A 23,787-nucleotide genomic window follows, 5' to 3' on the forward strand; every position below is an offset into this window, starting at 1 on the left:
CCAGATTATTAGTCCCAGAGACTTGGGAAGGCGGGGGAGGGGAAGTGGGGGAGGGGAGGGAACTACCGATGCTAAAGATGGGGCATCCGGGAAAGAACTTGGGGCCACCGGGCCGGGCTGGGTGCTAGCCAGCTCCGGAGCCGGCGGGGAAGGGGGCATGCGGGGGGAGAGGCCGGCGGCTGGCGAGGGAAGGGTGCTGCTAGAGACAGAGGGCAGCTTCTTTTGGGAAGGAAGGTACCAGGAGTCCCGAGAGAAGCCTCAGTGGTGCGTGCTTCGGGGGGAGCAAGACGTCCACCGCGAGAGGAAAGTGGTGCTGCTCCAGAAACGGACAAAAAGTTCCGTCCCGGGGCAGCAAAAACCCGAGGGTCTGCCGTGGATGGGGCGTCCCTGGGAAGAAAGGGTGAAGGCAGGCAGGGTGAGGCCACTTACCGAGGGGACCTGCTAAGCAGGAACAAAAAAACTGGTTGCTTGCTGGAGAGTGCCAGATGGGTTGAATGCACGAGAGGACTTAAGATGGAGGTGTTTTGTGGGGCTGATGCCAGAGGAGTCCTTATACCCCCGTGTCTAGATGTGTGGAGGTCGCGTGTGCAAAGGTTGAGAACCAGGCTCATTTTCAGGAATGTGAAAACACCGCTATTGCGTTTGCCTCGATCACTTTCTTTTTCTGGCAGTGTTTTGTCTCTGTACTACTTTGGGGGGGGGGGACGACTTAGTTTGTACGCAAGACGAGCTCTATTCAAAATAAAGTTATATCCTGTCTGTGGTCTACCACCTTCTCCTCACCCCCAGCTATCTGCCATGTTTCACAGAGCGTATCTAGAGGGCTTCTTAAAAATTAATTCATTATTAATTTTCTATCTGTCTTCCACTTTTTTTCCCCGTCTTTGTGATAAGTGTGGTGAAAAGCTAGAGAGAGGGTAAGGGAGTGTACGTACGAGCTGTGTACGCCGTGGCAGTTGCTGTAGGTAAAAGAATATTGTCAGTTAAGTATCTAGAAGTAACCAACTTCACGGATTTTGACTCTTCACAGCATTTTAGGAGCAAATTCCAAACAAGAAAAAAGTGTAGGGGAAGAAAAAGCTTTTCTTGTCGCTTTAACCTGAGGAGGACCCTTAAATATAACTCCTGAACAACTTAGAAATCGGTGGTACGAATATTTATTTGAGCTAGCTGAATACAAAGCACTATCAAATGCAAAGAAAATTGTGTGAAATCCTTCAGTATTCTTCATGACTGTCCCAAGCACAAAGTTTTAAGAAAGAAAACGTGTTTTTAGTGGGAAGTCTTTTAAGCTGTAGGTTGAGCTTTTCTTCTAATCTCAGTATCAGTGGTACAGATGACTTTTTTCAGACTTTCTCAAGAGTTTAATGACACGTCTTACACGAACCTGAGCACGCATACTGTTCAAACAGTGACTAAATCTTCCAGAGAGTAAACCAGCTGATGTTATCACATCAATATAGCTGAAATGACGCCTGTGTACCAGTGGTCCCTACATCCTGCTGTCCAATGCGTTACTACCCGAAGCAAGCAGAACACTGCAGGCTATTTCGTGTGTCCCAGTTGGCTTCATTTTAAACATCTTAATTTCCTGTTGCCATGAGCAATTTCAGAGGGTCTTGCAGGGAGAGACTTGCCTCTAAGCAACGAGTTGGGGACTACAAGTAACAAAATTTTGTTTAAAAACAGTGCACAAACACACTAGCTTTGCTTTTGAAAGGTACTTGAAGGATGTGAATGAGCTTTCATCCCAAGTTAATTATCCAGTTTCCATCATGGCTTGAGTGCTTCAAGGACTGTCCCACAGAGGCAGAACCACTGAACGGTCACCTCCTCGCTGCAGCACAAACAACAGGCCGTTGTTAGGTTTAGGTGGGACTGAATGTCTCTTGCCTCGATAGGAGTTCAGCTGTTTGGGCCAAAGGGAGGTCAACTGCTTTCCACCCCGGCATCTTCAGCCTGAATTGAGGGAGCCCATTGAGTCTCTAGAGCAACTGGCTTGCCTGCTGTCACCATTTCCCAAAGGCGGGCAGGAAATTTAAAAGTAATAGTGGTGACTTACTCAGCGGGTCACCGCCACGTTTTTAGCGGCAGTCCTGAGGGAACGGCAGAGACAACCCTAAAATGTCTCCTCGGAGTAGCGCGATGCTGTGGAATGAGGACTTGGAGCTGTTTTACTGCTAAGGCCAGAACGAACTGGAACAGTGAATTACAAATCACATTTTTCAAAACTCCTGGACCACTTGCATCCCTTGACACACACATTTCCACTTCGGGAACTGAGCAGTATCGGTGGGCCACTACCGTAGTCTGAAATATCTCTGTGCATTCTTGCTCAGAAAAAAACTTTGGGAAGATGTGTGAAAACTATTTGCCTGTTCTAGCGTGCTGGTCGTGTGGCACGTTCCTTGCAGAATGCTGGGGTTCCATCTCATCCACGTTTCTGGGCTGACTCAGAGTATCTAGTTTCACAGTTTTGGTGTGGAACCAAAAATAGCAATGGATGTTGCAGCCAAAGAACAATGAGAGAAGACACGCTATAAGAATACCCCTTTTGCTGACTAATTCCTGTTTCTTTGGAGCAAGGTGGCGTGTACATTTTCTGGAATCCTTACAGTGCAGTTAGTGGCCCAGGTCTGAAAATGGAAGGCGTTGGCGCTGCCATGCCATGTACACAGAGGCAGGCGGCTGCTGAAGGGCATCTCCAGAGACCAGCGGTTGTACCTCTTTGCGTGGTTACCTATAGAGACGCCCTAAGTTACTTTCAGAATAGGATAATAAATATTTTTACCCAAGTAAAATAAATCACATTGACCAAATCCCCTGACCCATCTTAATCACAGGAGAAAAGACTCCTCTTTGGGTCTTCAGCAGAATTAGAGAAGAAAGCTTAAAAATCAGCATGGAGAGGACAAGAACCGCTGTCGTGTGACCGAGTCCTCCTCGCCCGTTCACTGGAGTCATCGCTTCTAATCAAATAGGTTTCTGGATTTGCAAAACAAGCAAATTAATGCCAGTTGTGAGGGATACTCTGTGGAAAAGGCAATTTCCCTGGAAACAGGTACATGGACGAACTGTCGCCATGTACGAGCTATTGTGTCTTTATCAGTTTCACTTTACAGCAGGTTCCTTATGTCAGCCATGACATCAGTTCACCCTTTAGCTTCCGTGGTATAGGAGAGGTCTAGTCCTTGCTGCAAGTCAATAATCGGAGCGTTAGTGCCAAGCTGAGGTATTGGAACGATACCTGCAGTGTTTGCTTTTTGGTTGCCTGGCATAGTAAACCGGTGGCTTTATGCTGATGGAGCTACCAGAGGCATTGTCAGGATTTTTCCATCTTTTTTATTGTTGTTTTTGCAGCCAGTAGCAGCTTTCTCTTTGCCAGAAAACTCCCATCATCTAATCCACTGCCCTGACTAAGAGTCTCTCACAGGTTCTTGAAGTTCATGCAACTGAACCCACTTGCCCAGACATGGCTCTTCTGAGGATGCTGGAGAAAATGAGAGGAGGATGGCCGCTGTTTGGTGACAACATCTGGGCTTTGGGTCCAAAGGACCCCGGACAAACAGTTTCACTGGGGGGGAACAAACCGACCTGACATCATGACTGCCAGTATGAAATCCAGCAGGTTTTTTTCCTAGCTATTAGATTTCACCATTTTTTCAGTGTACGTGCATATAATTCCTGATAAATTACAGAGCGTTATATTTCATATTTGCAACTAAGTCTCTCCGAAGAGCATCTGAGCCCAAATACAGTTGCCGTGGTTCCTACGCGCAGACTGGTCAGACTACCCCTCAACAATTGATTTATATAACTGAAATAGCTAGGGAAGTGAGAAATTTCCTTCCTCTTAGGATACAATGCCAAGGATGTCAAATCTCCAGAGAGCCTGATGATAAGAACTGGGCTGTCCTTTTTTTGCAGTTATTAAACAAGCGTATGGTTAGTCATCAGCGCGCTGAAACTGGGGAATGCGGTTCTGCGGCACTCGCCCTCCTCCCTCCCGGTCGCATGTGCCTCTGCCCCCGGCAGACCCAGAGCCAGGCTCCGGTAAGTGCTGATGGAGGACCGGCCTCCTCCTCGAAGGAAAACAAAGGGCGCTTCAGCTCTTGGTGACATAGATGCGATTTTTTTCCCCGAGAGCCGTCTCTTGGCAGTGCGCTGGGAGCGACACGTAGCCGGTGGCAGTATCTGATGGCTGTGAGGGATCTCCCCCACTGCCTCTTCTCAGTAGAAGTCTTTGGATTCGTTGTCCAGGACAGAATTCCGATGGGAAAACAGCAGTCTGCTGGTTGGCACAACGAAATGCTCTTCTCTTCTTCCTCAACGGATTCTCGTTCCTATTAACAGCCCGTATTCTCCAACAGAAAGACTAGGGCAAACCACGTACCCCGTTTGCAAAGTACTGTTAAACCGTAAAGATTATTTTGGAAGAAGAAAACCTCTAATCTTGGTCTTCCCTTGAAAGCTCTACCTGCATTCTGTGAAGGTGGTCGTGGCACCTAACGCAAACCAACGCGCTGAGGTTTATAGTTTAGGACTTCTGTAAACCCTAAGCAAGAGGTGGTGGTTGCTTTATGAATACTTTTCCCTTGAAGTCTGCCTGAAAAAATCAGACGAGTAATGACTGATCCCATCAATCCTAAATTTAGAAATGAATCTAATTTATAAGCCTTGCTTTTCAGCAGGAAAGCAGGTTATGGAACTGACCTAGTATAGTGCTGTTGGGGGAAGAGAGGAGACTTCATAGGCCTGAAGTCAGAATCAGCAGTCGGGCAGGGGAAGAGACTGGCGCTTTTTATGTGCTGCTGATAAACATCTCGTTACCAGAAGGAACAATGTTAATAAATGCTTGTAGTAAACATGGTATAAGGCTCTCACAATCCTCGTGAAAATACAGAGGTTTTAAAAATGCAGCATATTCCAATAACAATCTGTCTAGTTGACTTTATTTAGATCAGTAAAACCTGGCTGTGCTTTCTCAGACTTTTTCCTGTAAATGCTTGTAACGTACTTTACGGTAAGGCTGTGCTGGCGTCGTCCAAATACACGGGCGAGTCCTCGAGAATTACAGGTGACAGGGGACTCGGAGTATTCAGGTTTTCAAAATAACAACAGGAGTTACAGCAAACTGAGGTCACGTTCAACTGCCAAACTTTTATTCGTCTATGAAAGTTTAAAAGAAAGTTGTTTGAGGCGTACAGATAACTTGCTTGGCCTTGACAAATTTTAATCAATTTAATTGTAAGCCAGGAGATGATTTTGTAGCGAAATGGCACAGTTGTCCCTTGGACGCAATGCAAGTGTCAATGCAGTGCTGGCCCCTGGGTGGATGCCTTGAGAAACCAGGAACAACTGGGCCCTCCCTTTCGCAGATCCAAGGAAAGTGCTCGATTTTATGGAAGGCACAGTATTCTGCATGTGTTTTGCTCAAAGTTCCTACTTCTTGCTTTTTATCTACCTTTTATTGCAGTCACTTTGAAACCGGGATTGTACTAAATTCATTTCTTCTCTGTTGCAAGATTTCTGCGTTTGATTTCGGTTCTCTGCCGGGCTCCCTCCAGGGCTGCCTTCAGTTTGGTCCCGCAGATGATAAGCGTGCTAAGGTTCATCGCAGTCTGAAACCGAACTTCTCACGCTGACCCCCTTGCTGGATGCTTTGTCTGTAGCCAACCAGTAGTCCCACGCTTTGGGGTAAGAAGGGCTTTACTTTCAGTAAAAGAAAGAACTTAAGGCTGAAGCTAATTCAGTTCAAAGATGATTTTATACACAACCAGCCTCAGTGCTGGTACAGCATGGGGTTTAGGAGCAGGGAGAGCAGGAATCATTTGCCTGTCTGCATATTGAAAGCAATCTAAAGTAAGAGTGACCTGACAGTGTTTTGGAGGATCTTGTACCCATTTTCATCAAAACTCTGTCACTGGAAAAAGAAGGTCTTGCATAGGCAGAACTTACAATCAATACAGAATACGTTCCAGCAACTCTTTATTTCTCCGTGACCCCATCCTTAAGGATCTTTAGCCAGAACTCGTCTGTTAAAGCACAGAGAACTGTCGATGTCGTGGCATCCACACAGATATCTGATTGTGCGAGCATTAATCTCCGTTAGGAATCTCGTCTGATGCTGGATTGAGAGAATGAACTGCTGGGAATTGCTCAAATACATCTGTGGAATTTAGGTGGAGTTCTTCAGGCTGCAGCTACAAACCCGTTTACCTTGTGAAAGACATTCCCTACACGCTCTGAAACCCTTAGTTTGCAGGGTCTCAACTGTAAAAACAAATCCTTCCTGAATCAGGCTTTTCTGTGTCCAGTTTGCCAACTGGTAAACACTGACTGGGGGGTTGTCCAAATCTGATTAATAACGATATGTTATTAACAATGACAACCCGGCGTCAGTAACGACCACCTCCTGCAATTTCCAAGCCACTTTGGCAGATAAACACAAATCCCACTTGCAAAGACTTTTGAACCCTTTCGGTCTGCAGTTTGATAACCTGAAAATTCACAACTCGCCCGAGCAGCACAATCTGCCTTTCAAAATCAAAATTTGGTGGGTCCTGAAAACAGCACCGCAGCCCTGTGCAGGGACATCTCGCGTGAGTCGGAGGGAGTTTTAATGATGCATCCCCAATACTGTACAACTTTCAGATCTGCTGCTTAATCTTCTTGAGAAACGAACCCTTTCAGCCCAAAGTATACCAGGCAGCAGCCTAACTGGTCCCCTCGAGGATAAAAGCTGGTTTTCTAGAAAATGGGGTAACTACAAATAAAGCTTTTGGTCGCTTCTCTTCAAAGTTGGTAAAAACTATCCGTTAGTGAGGTCATGTTTATATTGCCCCCGTCACCTCTCATTTCGAGGGCAGTAAGGCCCAAAACACTCTCCACGCTGGAGGGAATGTTGTACTCATTTTAATTCTACGAGTACTTCCTACCAACAGTGGCGCATCAGCTCTCTTTTCACCTGCCTTCACGGCTCAGGGTTTCAGAGTATATGGACACAGGTACTAGTGTGAATTAGTAATTTTAGTATTTTTTAATCAGGAGTCGACAAAAAAAAATTATACACAACTGGAAGCGTTCATTATTGCACGCGGGGAGCAATTCATTCTTAAAATCCCCCAGTCCAGTAGCACAGCTGTCCTGTGGCACCCGGAGTGCCCCCACCCTGAGGAGCTTCCCAGTCAGAGGAAGCAAATGCAGCGTGTGTGTAAGGCGGGAGGAAACAAGCAGATAATAATAAAATCATCCGATTGCATATGTGGACCATGGCACAGCCCTGTCTTCATCTAAAAAGGACGGTGTGGGTGATGGGCAGCCCAGCTTAGCCCGAACGAGCCGCTGCTGCTGGGCAGGGATCTTGTAAGCAGATTCCCCCCGGTTCCGAGGATCCCGTAGTCTGCTCTGGAAGAGGATTCCTGCTAGGGAACAGGCTCATGGACCGAGCCTTATCTCTCACGACGTGATAAAACCAGTGAGGTTCGTGAGGGCTCCTGGTTTCCTTTTGGTGTGTCACACTTAGAGGCTGCAGATGCAACAGTTAAAAATAGGCTGGTAGGTCCGGATGAAAAAGATTCTTGGGAATATTCAGTGATTCTGTGATATATATCTGTGATTCTGGGGCTGATAGCATCGGCAGGAAGGGAGCTGGAGGTGTGCATGCACTGACTGTGGAGTTCTGCTTCTCCTAGCGCTGTTTGTGGCAGTGAAAGCTTACAGAACGTCAGATTACACAGGAACTCTGTTTTCTGCAACTAGTTAATTCTTCTTTTAATCAGGGTCAAGTACTGATGAGCCACGTGACAACGATCAGTAAACGAGCGAGAGGTGCCTGTTTACGGCCGTTCCCTCCAGTAATGACTCTGTGGGTCTGACTCACCCTTTGCCAGCAGAATGTTTCTGTCCAAAGTTGCAGATCACAAGACGAACCGAAGCAATCGGAGACAGTCCGTGGTAGTGGACCAGTTTTCGGGAGGCTGAGATGTTCTTTGGCAGATCTTTAAAGAACAGCAATGCTGGGTGAACTTTGTTCTCCCCCCACTTCCGAGCAAAATCAATAGTCCATGAAGCACCAGTTGAATTGGAGCAAAGCTCTTGCTGTAGCCTCTTCCAGCCACAAAAGTGCTTATTAGAGACGGGGTCAGATCACATCGCACTGGAGGCACCATCTTGGCCCGAGCAGTATTTGCATCTGTTCACTGCTTTCCCCATTTCGTCAGTAACTTCCTGATCTCTAATTTCGTTCAGTTCCAGAAAGATTCATTTCCATTTCTCTTCAGGATCGTTCACCTCACTGCTTAGATGGTGGAATTTTGACCGTTTCCACTCTTACGTCCTGCTTTGCTGCAGAAAATGTTTCACATTTAAGCGCTCCTCCCCGGGGGGTGGGAGATAGCTACAGACTGTACAGTGACCCTGAAGCGTCTCAGATTCTTCTTGCCAAAAAGCACCAGTTTACCACCTCGTCCTGTTCCTGAACTACTTACCAGAACTTCTGGCTGGAGCAGCTGGTGGGACCTGCAACTTGCACTTGTGCGAAAATAGTTTCACCGGAAAATAAGTAAAGGACCATCTCTTGGTCTCAAGCCTCTGGAATTCCTTTCATTCTTAGCGTAAACCATCTTAAAACTGTATTCTTAAGATTTTGAGCACTGTTGCAGTACCCTTACAGCATTACCCTTTTTTTCCTTTAACTATTTAAGGATGTAGCCCATTCATTTCAAACTTACAGCCAGCAATGTGAAAGATAAAACCCCCATCCTTCACAAGGTGCTGGGGTTTGCTATTTTTTTAAAAAAATAAAGGATTCCAGTCTGTCTTGTCCCAGTGTCAGGCTCCAGGTCCACACGCTCAGCAGTAGCCCCTGTATCCTCTGGACAGTCTGAAGCAGGGTTCAGAAATAGCCGTGCTCCCGATCTCTTGGTCCTCTGGACCATCAGATGATTTCAGAGCTGTGTTCTCTACCTTTACTAAAACACCTATTGGCTGTGGAGCTTAAGAACTTGTTTAGCCAGTTCGGCGCCAATATTAGCATGTTCCCCTGCGTCCCACGGCTCCTGTCGGCTGCGGGAAGATGACCAAGGCTGCCGGATCTGGCTTGAGCTTTGCTTGTTCTTCCTCGACCTGCATTCTGGTGTGCAGTGGGAAAAAGCTTAATCTTGTTCTTTAGGGACACTTGTGAATTTTGCCTGAATTGTTGAGGTTTTTTCTCACGTCCCGGTACCAAATTCCACTATTGTCGCAACACAATTAACGTCCTAGTCTGGGCTCGATTGGGTGGTAGTTTTATGAAGAGCGTAGGTAGTGTAGTATTAAGATACACAGGAAGGATGAAGTATTCGATCCTTATTATCTCTGGACTTTGCATTCGGAATGTGGGAAGTGCCTCTGGAAGAACAACTTAGTAGTTGGACTTTGTGGCTCCAGCAAAATTTTGCGTCTGTGATGAGAGGTTCAGCTTTAGAGTAGAATCTCGGCTACGTCACGTCAGTGTGCGTTATCAGGACGAGTATTTATGCGGTTTTCTGGGTTTATGCCACATTCTCAAATGAAAATCATGCGCAAGGAGGCACTTGAGGTAGTTGCCTGGGCTGGATCTTTGTCACATCTTTATAGAAATGGAAAAGACCGATAGAAACAATGGAAGCGCGTGACGGCTGCGTGCCACCGGCCCGGCTGGAAAGGCTGACGGGGACGGCTTCCCTGGGGAGCCACCCCGGCACTGGGGAGCGTCGTTAGTGCCGCGCAGCTGATGCCCTTCTCCAAACAGTGTCACCTTGGGGACACACCCAAGGCATGCCGGCTCCGGCGGCGAGAGCCAGCTGAATCCCAGCTCGCCTTCTCCCACCTGACCGCGCGCGCACGGTGCTCTGCTCCGCGCTTAATTGAGTCGCTTTAATCAAGGCCCGGGTGAGAAACGGTGAGGTAATCCTGGGCTGGGGTTGCTTCGCTGGGCATCGGCTGATTCATAACAGGGGAAAGATTTGCAAAAGTACGGCTGCTTCCTTACATAAACAGCTTCGCTAATTTTGAACTATTGGATTTGAATTTAAATGTAGTATTGAATTTAGATTAAACTCCAATAACGTTAGTAATGTCAGGTTACCTGTTTTAATAGAGGTGTAATTCAGTGATGCACAGCGCCCAAGTGTTTAGCTAGAAGGAACAGAGTCCTCAAAAGGAGCAGGGTCAGACTAAAGGCACTGACGCTTGGCCTGCGCAGATTTTAGGTGCCGTTTTAAGCAGGAGAGGGGACCGCCGTAACCGTGTTTTAGCAACGCTCTCTGACTGGCAGCAGCTCTCTACCTGGCAAAGACGTTTATCTGCTCAAACAGGGATAAAAGACCCTTTATTAATTCCTGTTTCAGATGTCTGGTTTGCCTTGTTTGCACCTAAGGACCGTCAGCCTTATTGTTCTCTGAACACAGGATTAACGGACCTGCAGAGTCCCTCCCCAAAGCCCAACTCTTTCGAGGCCTGACAGATATAGGTAGATTCATTGAATTAGCTCTTTTCTGTAATTTGTTGTAGTTTCATAGAACTTTCCTCCTGAAAGCAGCTTAGGACTAGTTTCACTTCAGCAGTTTACATAAACGTGAACAAGTCACTGCATGCTACGTGTGTATTTCTAGGAATGCACAAGTCTGTGGTGTCGGTGTTTCTCTTGCTGACAGAGCCACCAACTTGCCACACTTGATTGTCACGGAGTAACACCAGCTTCTGTCTCTGTTAAGCAGTTCCAACGCAGCTGCACCTTCCAGGTGACTGAATTATTAACATCCCTCTTGATGCTACACCTGGACTGTCCCCCAGCAACACCTTGTTCCTAAATGTTAGCCTTTGCCCCCAAAGAGAAGCCAGTCTTTTATTAAAAAGTAAAAAAATCGGTCGCTGGCCTTAAACCACGCACCTTCTAACGTCTTCACTGAATAACCCCTTGGGTGTTTTAAGCTGACAGAACACAAAAAGCATTCTGTTCACCTGCGGTGGCGTTTCTGCGCGTCGTGTTCGAGGGACGGTGGACGGGCGTTTGGTTCTCTGGGCTCACGGTTACCTGAGCTGTGACAGCTCACAGTGACTTTGCCCTGGCAGTCGTCTTGGGGGAAGGGACTGGAGGGAGGTTTGGTCCCAGTGCTGGGTTCCACTGGGGAGGTGGAGAGCAAGCCGGCTGTCGTGGCTCCCTTCCCGTGCCCGCTCTCCCTCTGCATTTCTTTGAGAGGGCACCCGCAGCCTTTTGACGAGGGGTCGTCCCTCATTTTTAATGGAAAAAAAAAATTAACCAGCAAGACTCTGGACGATGGGCTGACTGGGAGGCAAAGGGATGGTGCCGCCGAGCGAGCCGCCACCGTCGGGAATGCTTTGTGCCGAATACGGGGAGGGAACCTGCAAAGAGGGTCCCGTCTTTTCACAGGACCTATAAAGTAACTTTCAGCCTCAGAATTAAGTCATCAAAATCCGAAAAAAAAAAAACCAAAACCCCAACCCTTTGCTAATTATTCTGCTTCAAAATCTCTTTCAATAAGTATCGCCCTTGGAAACGTGTCGGCGGGAGCATTCGCACAGCAGCTCTGGCAGGACACTGCTTTTGGGGGGACCTTCTTCCTAACTCCTTGTGACGTCCCTCCCGTTTTTAACGTCACGCTTTGACTAGGTTTTAGAAAACGTGTCAGAAACGCGACTGTGGAGCCAGAAGCGTCATCCTCTTAGGGAGGAAGGGGGGGGCCCTCAAGTACAGGATGCAGCCCTACTGACAGTGATTAACCCGAGACTGAGTGGGCTGAGGGGAGGTGTAGTCAGGCTTAGGAGCCAACAGCCCACATCCAAAAAATAACCTGTCTCCAGAAATGGGGAAAACGCCAGGTTTTAAGGCTCGTTGGCATTAGTCTGCTGCAGAAAATCTAGAAGAATTTGGATCTTTAGGTAACTTGCCAAGGTTATTTATATACACCTGCCCCTTAGGCAGACCGGCACGCGATTACAGCCCGGTGGGAACACCTAAACCCACCAAGGAAATGTGAGGGTGAGGAGGGTGTTCAGCGAGCTGCCTCTGCTGAAGGACAGGAGAAAACGGTGGTTAGCTGGAAAAGCACCCCAGAGATCTGCAAGCGCGTTAACGGGATCGGTAACAACCAAAAAAAAAAAAATACAGTTCCGACTTTTTTCTGCCATTAATTTGGTCTCAGATACCTGCTGGACTTAAGATCTGGCGAACGTGGCTCCAGAAAGCCCTTCTGGAGTTCCCTAGGGGGACAGGAGGGGAGCGGGACTGCTCCACACCCGCCGCTTTGCCCTCCCCTCCCGCGGCAGCACCGGCGGCTCTACCCGGGGCCGGGGAAGGAGCTGGGAACGCTCCCACGGCCCCCGCATTTGCTCCGCGTCGCGGCCCCGGGCCGGATTTCTGGTCTTTTCAGCTCTTTCCAGGCAGCTTTGAGCTGCCGCTGCTCCGCTGCGAGCTGCCGGTAGCGCGGGCAGGAGCCCCCCCGGGGCTCCCCGGTGTCAGACACGGCTATTGCGGTGTTGGCGGCTCAGAGCCTCTCCTCCGGCCGCTGAGCTCCCATCGGCCCCATCAGACTTTACCGCCTTCGAGACGGATTTCCGAAACGAGCCGAGTCCGCGCCTCCCCGCCGCACTCGGTCGCCAGCTCCCCCCCCCCCCCCCCCCGGTGTCGGTAGCCCTGCCCGCCATACGCCACCTGCCCCCGGGCTCGCTCCCGCAGCTGCGACGCTCCTCTTTGCCCCCCGGTATCCTTCAGCAGGCGGGAGCGGCCGAGGCCGGGCAGCCGCGGGAGCGGCTCGCTGCTATCCGTTTCCTTCATCAGCGCCCGCGGACGCTCAGGAAGGAAAAAGATAAGCGGCCCCGAAAACAATCCGGTGACAGCGGAGGTCCTGCCGTCGGACCGCACCGCAGCGCCTCCGGTAGCTCCCCTCCGCCCGGCCCGGGAGGCGGCGGCGCGCCAAGAACAATGCCCGCCCGGCCCGGGGCACGGAGGCCGCGGCGGGGCCGCTCCTGCCGCCACCGCCGCCGCTCCAGCTCCACGTGGCCCCGGGCGCCGCGGCGGGACCCGCGCGCCCCTGCGGCGGCGCCCCCCACCCGCGCCGCAGCCAATCCCCGCCCGCCTGCCATGTGCCGCGACCCCTTCGGCCAATGGTGCCCCGGGTCACAGACCTGCTCCACCATTGCCCGGAAGCGGCGCGGTGCGGCCGCTCGCTGCCTCCGCCGCTCGCTGCCGCCGCTTGTCCCCGCGCGCCAGCCCCCGCCGCCGTTGCGCCGCAGGACGGGGCCGCCCTGCGTTTCGGGGGCCCGCCGCGCGCATGCTCCGCCGAGTGACGCCGCGACTCCATGTGTGAGAAGCGCATTATTTGGCAAGGGGGAGCCGCGGCGGAGAGGATTAGCCGGGGATCCCTGGCGACGGGGGGCGGCGAGGCGCGGGGGAAAGCGAACCGGCGTCCGGGAGAGCGGGACCGGCGGCGCCCGGATGCGCGGGGACCGGCGGGGAGGCGCCGCGGCGTGTGAGTTCCTAAGAGTAAAAGTTCTCGTTGGATTTATTGTCTCGGGGAGGGAGAGGCGGCGGCAGAGTTATCGGTGAGAGGCAGCCGCTGGGGATGCGTGTGCGTTCCCGGGGAAGTTCCGGGAGAGCCCGGCTGTGCGGGGACGGCGGGCAGCCCCCGCTCACCCGGGGAAAGTACAAAGTCCTGCTCCCCGGCCGCCGGGCTCGGGGCTGATTGATTAACGCCTGCCGGGGAAGGAGTTCGTGCCCCTGCCTGCGGCGGGGGGGGAGCGGGGCTCCCAGCGTGCATCCTCGCCGGTAAACGAAAAGTTTGGCGGTGCGACGCGCCCCCCGAGCCCGGGGCCGAGCGCCCCGGCTCGCCGCCGGCTTTTGTTCGGCGCTGGGACGGCAGCCTGCGAGGCGTTTGTTTCGGAAAGTTGTTGCGGGCTTTCCGCCGTTCCTGCTTCCTCTTCCTCCTCTTCCTCCTCCTCCGTGGCCGCCCGGGCCGGCTCGGGGCGAGGGCGCGGGGCTGGGAGCGCTCCGACCCCGCGTTGCCCCCCGCGCACGGCGGCGCCGCCGAGCGGAGGCGGCGGCACCGGCCCCGCGGGGGCCGGGGGTGGGGGGGGGGTGAGCGGCCGCCCCGGGTAGCCCCCGCCCCGGGCAGCCCCCGCCGTGGCACTGGCCCGGCTGGCGGCCAGGCTGCGGCCCGTGTCACAATAAGAGTCCCCGCCCGCCTGCCCGCCCGCCCTTCCTGCGGCTCAAGGTGCACCGGGCTGCGCCCCCGCCACCCCCCCCCCCCCCCGCCACCCAGCGAGGGGGGTGCGCGGCCGGGGCCTGTCGGTAACGGGGTTATCGGCCGGGACTGCGGGCGAAGGTCTCGCTGGGCTCCCTGCCCCGGCTTCTCCGTTCCTGCACGTTCCCGGCGCCTGCGGGAGGGGCCGGGCAGGATTTGGCCCCCGGTGGGGAGAGCAGCGGGGAAGTGGCGCTGCCCGGGCAGGCGTCGAGCCCCCGAGGACCCACCCGGGGGTTGCTGGTGGCCGCGGTGGGGAAGCCGGGGCTGGGTGGCCGAGAGCTGTCGGGCATCGGTGGTTACTGCTTGGGAACGACAAAGCTGGGGAAACCCGTGAGTCGGGATGCACACGCTGAACTTCTCTACAGCATCTGCTGCCTTTTTTTTTTTTATTATTTATTTTAAACTCTACATCTTAGGTTTTGCTTTCACTTGCCTTTTTTTTTTTTTTCTGGCTGCCCCACGCTCTTCTATTTTTGTACTTTGTGCAGTAACCCCCTTTCCCCAGGACAGAGGTTCCTAGGAGCTGACAGATTCATCAGTGACTGTCACAGGGCACTAATTCGCAGGCATGGCCCTGATCCTTCTTTCCAGCTTTTTTTGCAGGTGTTTGACTCACATTTCTCTCTTGCTTGCCCGCCTGTGACTGCAGCTGGAAGCAAGAGGTAGCAGAGCTGCTTGCAGAGGCAGTCACACAGGAAGTGAAACGAAGAGGGGCCTTTGGGAATAAGAGACATGCCAGTAGGCTGGAAGCTGCCATACATGAGCGAGAGACGAGAATGAACCCTTGCTTTCTTCCAGACACACTATTGACCAGCCTCTCGAGTGGAGGGAGATGTGGGTAGGAAGAAGCAGGAGTGTAAGCAGAGAGGATGAGGTCCTAGGGGACCAGAGGCAGGAGATGGCAGAGGAAAGTAAAAAATAAAGGGATGCGTAGCACGTGGAAAGCTTTTTGTACAAGTGAACCGTGTGGTGGCCTCCTGTGTTGCCTTGTGCTCCGCGGACCTGGCTCTGGTGACAAGCGGTCAGTCCCACCAGATCTTGGGAAGGTACCCGCTGGGGTGTGGCGGTGATGTTGCACTGGTGCCTGCTGGTATTTGGGCTGTAGGGAGGCCAATAGCCCCTCGAGGACTGTAAGTGGGGACCGTGCTGTATGTGGCAGGGGAGAGCTGGCCGTCGTTGGGGACGTTGCCCCTGACTGCCGCCTCGCAGCCGCCCGAGATTGACACGTATGGAACGGCGTATTCCCGTACATCACGCTCCATTACTCGCTGCTGGCGTGGCCTTTGGTGCGTCTGGATTGTCGAGCTCTGGACAAAAAAAAAAAGGGGGGGGGGTGTGATAGTCTGCAGGCAGCGAGGCTCTGCGGTTGAGTGTCTCAAATAGGATCACAAAAGATGCTGGTTTCAGGGCTGGAAACTGTTTAGTTTGTGATGTTGTCGTCCCCCCCCAGTTACCTGGTTTTGAAAACGGGGAGGGCTGTGCAGCTCGGCGCGTTGAGGCCGTGACAGCTCACCCTGTACGCGTTGTCTGGGGGTGAGCAACAGGCTGATGCTCTTGTAACTTTTACTGGAAAAAAGAGCAAGCGTGTTACCGGCTGGTGTGCTCCGGTCAAACTTTGTGTGAGTGTCAAAAGAGCCGAGTTCTGTGCTGGAGGTAAGAACCGCCTCGCTGAGTTTCACTGGAGGGGAGAGTTGATCTCTGTGGTCACTCGGAATCCCGTGGCGGAGCGGGATGGAGGTGGCTGGCTGTATTTCTCTTTCCTCGGAGGTGGAAGTGCAGAGGAGTGGCTAGTGCCATCCCTAACAGCGTTACATAGGCATGAGGTTACGTCAGCGGGTGATGATGCAACAGTGTTGGCATATGATGCAGTGTGAGTGTGCTAATGCTGTAACTTAATATAGCTGCGTTACGACTTTTCTGTAGTAATTACAGGCCGGTAAGTCGTACGTGGAGCTGTTTAAAATGATCGGTTCCAAGTGAGACAGTGCTGCTGTATCGTGTGGTGGTTGTGAGGTGCGTGCAAGGATCTGGATCGCTTTTTTGTCCAGACAGCAGCACGCGTACGTAGGTGCAGCGTTGGGCCCTTTCAGGGACCTCTCTGCACGGCCTTGGGTTTGAACTGGAATTATCCCTTTGCTGTGAAAGGAACTATAATTGTGGAAGGGACTCCGGGCTTACTGTCTTATGGTCTTACACTTCTATTTCTGGGTGTGCTCTTCGTTAGCCCTACCCATCCGTACGGGCTATAAGCATTCTTACTTTCTTACCAAATCACTCCTGCTCTGCTGCTTTACGGGGGGGAGAAGAAGAAGGAATGATGGTTGGGTTAAAGGGAGTCAACTTCTGACACCTTTTGGATAGTGCTGGCAGTATTGTATATATGAAGCCTAAAATTCATTCAGCTGTGATGAGGCCGCGTTTGAGATCGTCGTACGTTCTCAGTGGTACCTCTGGAAATGGTGTCCATGTTGTGAAGTCCCTGGCCAGTCGCCAACAGACTGAAAGTCGCAGTAGCTGGTCCAAGAAACCGGGGAGGAGAGAGCTGGCAAGGGGCTGCAGTGGGCAGCAAAGCTCGGGTTTTCTGCTTTGATGGAGCGCTCGCTTTATGGGTAACTTCGGAGTGGAAAATGCTGTTTTGCTGACTAAATTTAGAATGTTTTCATTGAGCGTGTTTTGAACCACAAACTTCTAGATGCAATACCTAGATGTGTCTCGCCGATAGTAGGTATTAAGTGTATTTCTACATGTAAAAATCCAAATCTTTGGGCATCAGAACTTTTTTTTTTTTTTTAAATACTCTGCACACAGGAGCTGTGAGCTCTTCCTCAGGCTGAAGTTACCTTTGGTTTCTTACTGCCGTACTCTGAGGGGAGAAGTCGTGTGCTTATTCTGCTCGTGTTTCACAAAGCGCCGTGTTTCCCTTTTGTGCCTCTGGTGAGGTAGGAAGTTGTGTGCTCTGTGCAGCCTTCATGCGTGTGACATGGACCTGGGCAGGGGCAGGCTTCTGTCCTGCCTGTAGGTACGGCGCAGAGAGGTCCAACAAGTTGGGGAGGAAACAGGCAGTGTTTGAATTAAAATACACATGCTGAGCTCTCCTTACAAAAATAAAAGGAAAAATGAACTGTGATGTGGAGGGGGTTTATTCCTCCTCTCAGGGTGCCCAGCGCTACAGCCCTGTTCAGGCACTTCTTGACTTCCAGTTTGTCTCTTTCAATAATAATCTTAAGTAATGCAGAACTGTATGGTGTGTTGTTTGTGTTGGGGTTTTTTTTTTCCACTCCAAATGTTCCTGGAGACTGTGGTATCTGAAAAGATGGTAGGCTTATTTTTAGACTTCGGGAAGTAACGTTTGCTTTTGTGTAATGCTATTCATGTTTGAGGTATCGCAGCACACGGTCTGGAGACCAGTATGTGAAGTGCAATGTAGTTAGCATATTTTGTGATTGGGGGGGAAAAAAAATGGTATGTGAGCACTCTTTCCGCTTCTTCTGGCATCAGACAAAATAAATATTAAGAGAAGAACAGATCACTGACGGACTAGGAAACTCCAGGACAGCCTTCCCGTTGTATTCTTTGGAAGTCCGTTCTTGATCCATTTCATCAGGCTGTCCCTGCTCTCCCTGTGCTACCCATGCTGCTTGTTTTAGATTTGTGCCCTTAAAACTTACAAGCTAGAGTTTGGCACTTTATATATAGACATCCTGATTATTTATGCATTCATATTGTGATTGATTGGTGTAAAGACTTGCTTGGGATCGTTCTTTTTTAGGCTTTTCTAGCCTTCTTCCCCCTCCTCTTGTCTCTGTGTTTCTGTGTCATCCCCTCACCTGGGGAACTGGACATCTGTTGTTGACCCTCACTCAGTGGTTCCGCTTTTATTTCTTATGCACCCCCTGGAATTTCCGAGGTTATTAATTTCTTGGTGATGTTTTCTATCTGCTTAGCACCACTTGGTCTGAATGCCCTGGGTGCGCCGGTGAACCTCGCTGTCAGATGAATCCTGTGTCCGTTTTCAGGTGGGGAAAAGGAGAGTGACTTGCCCAAAGCCAGCGTTACAGGACAGGGACAGAACAAAGGCTGAGGTTTATTAATACGCCGTTTCCTATGTTGGCTTTTTGCTGCTCAGCACTTCTCTTCCTTCCCCCTGCCCCGACTGCTGAAGGTACCGGCCTTTCTACCTTTCGTTGCCTTTAATTGTGTCCTTTGGGGTTTGACTTCTTGGTGTGTCAGGTCTCGGGACTCTCCAGTGGGACACCAGTAAACAGCTGGTGTTTACCTGCCAGCATTTGCATGTGTGTCTGTGTGACCTGTTCGGCATCACCTCGGGAGCCTGTGGCTACCACGGGGCAGGGAGGAATTCTCCCGTCCAGCTTTCCTGCCGCTTAATTACAGAGCGCCTCTCGTTGTGCTGGGGCTGTTGCCCGCTATGCTGCTCTCTTCCTAGCGCGAGCGAGGCTGGAAAGCAGCGTCCTGACTCTTGCTTCACGAGCACAGCTCACCCTCTTGAGGAGGATATTGGGAGGAAGAAAATAATCCGATGGGGCCATTTGGGCCACATGGGCTAAAATCAAGGTTTAGCAAGAAAGTTTTGCCCGCTCTTGGTGTGTTGACTCTTCAGAAGAAACGTTGGAATGTGTTGCCGTTTCAACATAGTGAAGCAAGGCAGAAAGTGGAAAACCTTTGCTACGTGCAGCTGTGGCAATGCCCTTTTCTCTGCTCCTTGTCTTGATCACAGTGGGGTTTGACACAGTTCAGCATTGCAGTCTGCGCCCAGGGCGGCACTGATCAGCCACGGGTCGGTGTCTGGCCGGAGCTGCGGATCCCGTGCAGCTCGGAGGTGGGGCAGGCAGTGCCGGGTGTTTGTCCCTGTTATTGCATCTTGGAAATCTGACTGCTCAGGGCCAGCTGATGTCCTGTGTGCTGTGGTAACTTCTTGTCACCTTTACCCTTGCTTCGCTGTCCTCCTTGGAGGAGAAGTTTTTATATTGCCTTGGGTAGGTCACTTAAACCTCTCTGTGCCTTGGCTATCCCGTCTGCAGAGTGGCTATAAGCGTGTTTTACAAAGGGAGCATGCAATATGTCGCTTATAGCAACAATTCCTTTTATTTCAATCTCTGTCGTCTTTAGCTTTTATCTCTGAAATGATTTAACCCCGTGTCATCTCAGTTTTCAAAGAGAATTGCTGAGAGGACTTAGGATGAGAAGAGGGGGGGAAAAAGGAGTCATCAGGTTCACCTCACAATCTGCAACGGCAGTTTGTCGTATTAGGAAATGCAAACACTTGGAAGGTCTAGGAGAGTAACATTTACAGCCCGTCACAGACGCTGAAGGCCAGACAAATACAGGGAAGGGAAGGAGTGTCACGTGCCTGACGGGGGGTTGGCAGGCCCCTAGACCAGGGGAAGTAGGGAGTTCACCCCGACTCTCATGTTCATTAATTCAGGACTTTGTGTCTTTGTAGGTGATGTGCACAAGTCAGTGAGTTTTTGAGCTCTGCAGAATTCCTTTCTGTGCATCCACATCCCAAGTGGAGCATCTCTCCCAGCGGCAGGGTTGAGTCTGGGCAGCTTTAACCGAGAGGTGCAGAAGCTTATGGTCAGGTGTGTTTATTTTGCCTTTTATTTTTAAGAAGGCTCAATTTCGGGAGGCTGCTTCTCCTCCCACCACTGTCCTTCCTGGAGAGCTCTTCGGTATCGAATGGACTCCTTGGGTCCTCCCTTTGTGCACAGAACAAACCCACCCGCTGACCCAGGCTGGACAGGGGTCCTTTCCCGTTTAGAAATCTTCTGCGGCTCGATCCGGTGCTGCTCGTGTTGAGCAGAATGTTGAATGGTCTGTGCCCTGAAAGCGATTGGAGCCTTGAGGTGCTCCGGGAGTTTCGAGCCTCGTTTAGGTATCAAAGAGCCATTTAACGTGCACATCTCTCAGTTAATATCAGTCTGTTCTGCTTAATTCTTTCTTAATCAATTCTGGGTTTGACTTTTTTTTTTTTTTACTTTTAGGAGTGAGTTAAGCATTTCAGCCTCTATTCATTCCCTTACTTCTTTGTTTCCTTGCCTTCTCACTCCCCTCCCTCGCTCCCTCCCTCCCCCCCCCTTTTTCTCTCCCAAAAGAACAACAAACAAAAAACAATCGGTGTTTTGCAAGAGTAAAGCAGTTTTCATGACTGTTTTTGGGTGACCCTCCAGGTGAGGTAGTTTTGCCTCTTCAGAGATGCTGGCAAGTTCGGTATTCCAGATGATCTGGCACTAAGTTAAAGCTCTGCCGGAAAGGCTTTGCTCCTGCCATGTTTGGAAGAAGAGTTGGTCTCCAATTCCTTTAACAATTATGAGGTGACTAATAACTTGAATGCAGTTTCCCTGCTAATTTGCAGTGCCCTGTAGTGAACTCTGCTGCGGCTTGAAAGGGATCAGTGTGTGAGCGCTTCATCTGCTGGTTTTGGTGTCTTATGCGTCACCTTCTGACTTGGGCTTATTCCTGTATAAACACGAATCAAACTAAATTAAAAAGTTATACCCCGATCTCTCTGGGCCTGGTAGCCCAAGCCGTGGGGATGGGGAGGCGTCCACGGCACTTCCAGTCATCCATAACAATATGTGCTTTTTGTTGCCCTCGCTCCAGCAGTGTGAATGGGAGCTGGAGGGATGGGAACAAAAAAAAAAAATGAAGCCGATAAAAGAGCACTCCCACAAGGCAGGAGATAAGCCCTGACATGAAGTAAACACCATTCCTCCCCCACTTCCAGTATCTTCAGCTGAATGTAAATGGATATTTAAAAAGTCGGGTACCTGAACAAGTTTCTGAAGCACCCGGTAGCAAGCGAGGCTGTGTGATCTTATTTTTGCACCCCATCTAGTGAAAATAACTCCTCGCTGTTGAACTGTGTGAGCAATGTGGGCAGTTCCAGCAGAGAGCATGGAAACATGCTCTGCCTCACCTGCCGGGAAGAGGTTCCGCTAGCTATAATTACTGATTCTTTAACAATAAATGTTGTCACTCAAAGTTCTGATGAAAGTGGGTAACAGCGACTTCTAAGAATGTTAGATGGCACCTCGAAAGGGTGGTTGTTTTCTTCCGTCGTATTTGATGAGAGACCAGATGACCACGGTGATAGGTAGGTAGGTAAGAGTGAGGAGATCTCAAGGCAGTCTGGTTTTATTTTATCCGTTCTCCATTAAATATCTAAAATCAGCAGGAGTTTATGATGGGGTCTTTGCATTAAAGTGCCAGATTGCTGGAGTTGAAGGAATGAAGGCTTATTTTGTAGTTTTTCAATGGATAAAAAAAAAAAAAAGAAGCCTTGATTGACTTTTCAGTTAGTCTTGAAATTGATTTTGACACGACCCGTCTCATTCACTTTGGGGTAGAAATGCTCCATTTTGCTGCCTATAGGAGTTGGCATTCAAGAAAGCCATTCTTTTTTTTTTTTTTTTTAAATTCAATAGAACTCTTCCAGCTGAGTGATGCTGGGTAACTTGTTTCTTCTTTCCTGACTCGGTCTAGCTGGAGAGACTCTTGTCAGCATTGGCTGCTGAAGCCGCATCTCCCACAGTCGTTAGCAGCACGTTTTCCTAAAAGGGTTTGTAAGTGCCCAGAGGTTTGTAAGTGCCCAGAGCCCGGCTGGACCGTCCAGAGCCCAGCACCTGAAACAGGGCAAGCCCCCCTGCAGCAGCAACGTCGCTTTTGTGGCCAATTCACAGGGGAAGCGTCGCTGAGGACGGTCAGTGGTGGCTTTTGTCTTAGTTTGCTTTATGCTACAAATACTGAAGACTTTCCAGATACTGAAATTAGTCAGAAAATGGAATCATTAGCTTGCACACTAACGCTGATTTACCTCTTGCTGTAAGTAGGAGCAACTTCCTTGCCCGAGCCGGTTAGCTATGCCCAGTATGTTCATTTGCTGAAGCAGCCATGTGATCACGAGCTTTGAAATGCTTGCGAGAATTAGAGGAAGTAAACTGAAGGCATTCATATTTAATAGGATCTTGGAAAATCCTGTCTCCAGCAGCATTAGGTGCTGCAGTCGTGCGTTGCACTATGTACAAACGCACTGAGCCACCTATTGAGATTCATGCACAATATAAATCTGAAATTTTCTGGGTTTCGTTGTAAAATAGCGCAATTACAGGCGTGCCAGTTGCAGGCACGGCACTGGTGTTCTGCTCTGGAGGATGCTGTTGAGTATGGACTTCCAATTTTGCTCTCGGCTGGCTTGCTTGGTTTTAAGGCTTACGAGATGGAGTCGTTGCAAGCAAGCGCCTTGTCCTTTCAGCAGTGGAAGAACCCTTGCCTCCTAGCAAAGCTGCCGGACGGGTGTCCAGTGAAGCTTTGCCCCATCTCTGGGTTGTGCTCGTGAGGAGCTGAGGATGCTCTGTGGGCAGTATCCTTCCTCTGGGCCATGCATGCGCTAGGGAGAAGTGTGCCTTTAATGCCTTGACTAACGCTATAAATGAGACAGGAGTTTGATGTCTTGGGCCTCTTTAAAATTCAGATTCACTGCTGTAGTTGGGGGAAAAACAAGACGACATTTGTAACAGTTTTTCTGTAGCTGTTCCTGAAAACAGATGATACTGCGAGAAGACTGTGGCTCATGGTGTAGCTGCTTTGAGAGGAAAGATCCCAGTGAGGAGATGACTTTCTCCATGAAACTTGAAAAGTAATCCTTGTGTAACTTTCAGAAGCTCAGCTCGAGGCTAATCCGGGTTGTTTGTGCATAGTAATTCTTATTTTCATTAAAGTTATGCTCCAAGATAGCAGATAGCCGTTACAGTAAAGGCGGGCATTGAATTAACGTCTTGCAATTCATGAGAGATTGCTGATGCGTGGGGGCTGTTACTGCTCCGTGGGCTGCGATGGCAGGAGCGAGCAGGAGGATCACCAGGAGAAACTCCTTGATTCTTATATCAATAGGTCTTCCTGTGTTTTGCAAACACTGTTTGTGGCAAGTTTACGAATAGTCAAAAAAGAAGCAAAATTAATCAGTAACGTGGGGTAGGAGGTGGAAAGTGTGATATCTTTGGGGGTGGCCTGGTATGTAAGGTGTTCTGTGGCAGGAGAGGCTCCAAAATTGTTTAATTCTGAAGAAGGTGAACTTTTTACTTGGCATCTTTAAATAAATTTTGCAAGCGTGGTCGCGCACTTTTCTGCACTGCAGGAAAGCCGGGAGCTGGGAGGCAGAGTACACCTCCAAACTTGCTGCCCACCATCCATATTCCATTAGTTTCTCTCGAAGGTGTTTAAGATTCCTCTGCTTTTTCTCCTTGCTTTAGCAAAGGTGTCCGGAGAGGGATGTGTTCTTTCCTTTTGCTGGAACCAAAACCTGTTTTTAAACCTGAAGATGACAGTTTAAGAAGCAGCCAGGACTTTAAAGTGATAGAAGTGGCTTGGGGAACAAAAGCATGTGAATCCTGTCGGTTAAGACCTGATGGGTGACTTATTTCTGTGAGATGCCTCAATATTACCATGGTGAAGACTATAGAAGTAATTAAATAAGACTCATTTTAAT

The 23,787-nt window shown here is 50.2% G+C and overlaps 1 protein-coding gene across 2 annotated transcripts in view; it reads left to right on the forward strand.

The window, feature by feature from the left end:
• The window catches only part of GATAD2A (GATA zinc finger domain containing 2A), a 62,225-nt gene that overhangs the window by 668 nt on the left and 37,770 nt on the right, over positions 1 to 23,787 (forward strand). The window lies entirely within an intron of this gene.

The sequence above is a fragment of the Leptosomus discolor genome, chromosome 24, assembly GCF_034619465.1.
Source record: "Leptosomus discolor isolate bLepDis1 chromosome 24, bLepDis1.hap2, whole genome shotgun sequence".
Classification (NCBI taxonomy): Eukaryota; Metazoa; Chordata; class Aves; order Leptosomiformes; family Leptosomidae; genus Leptosomus; species Leptosomus discolor.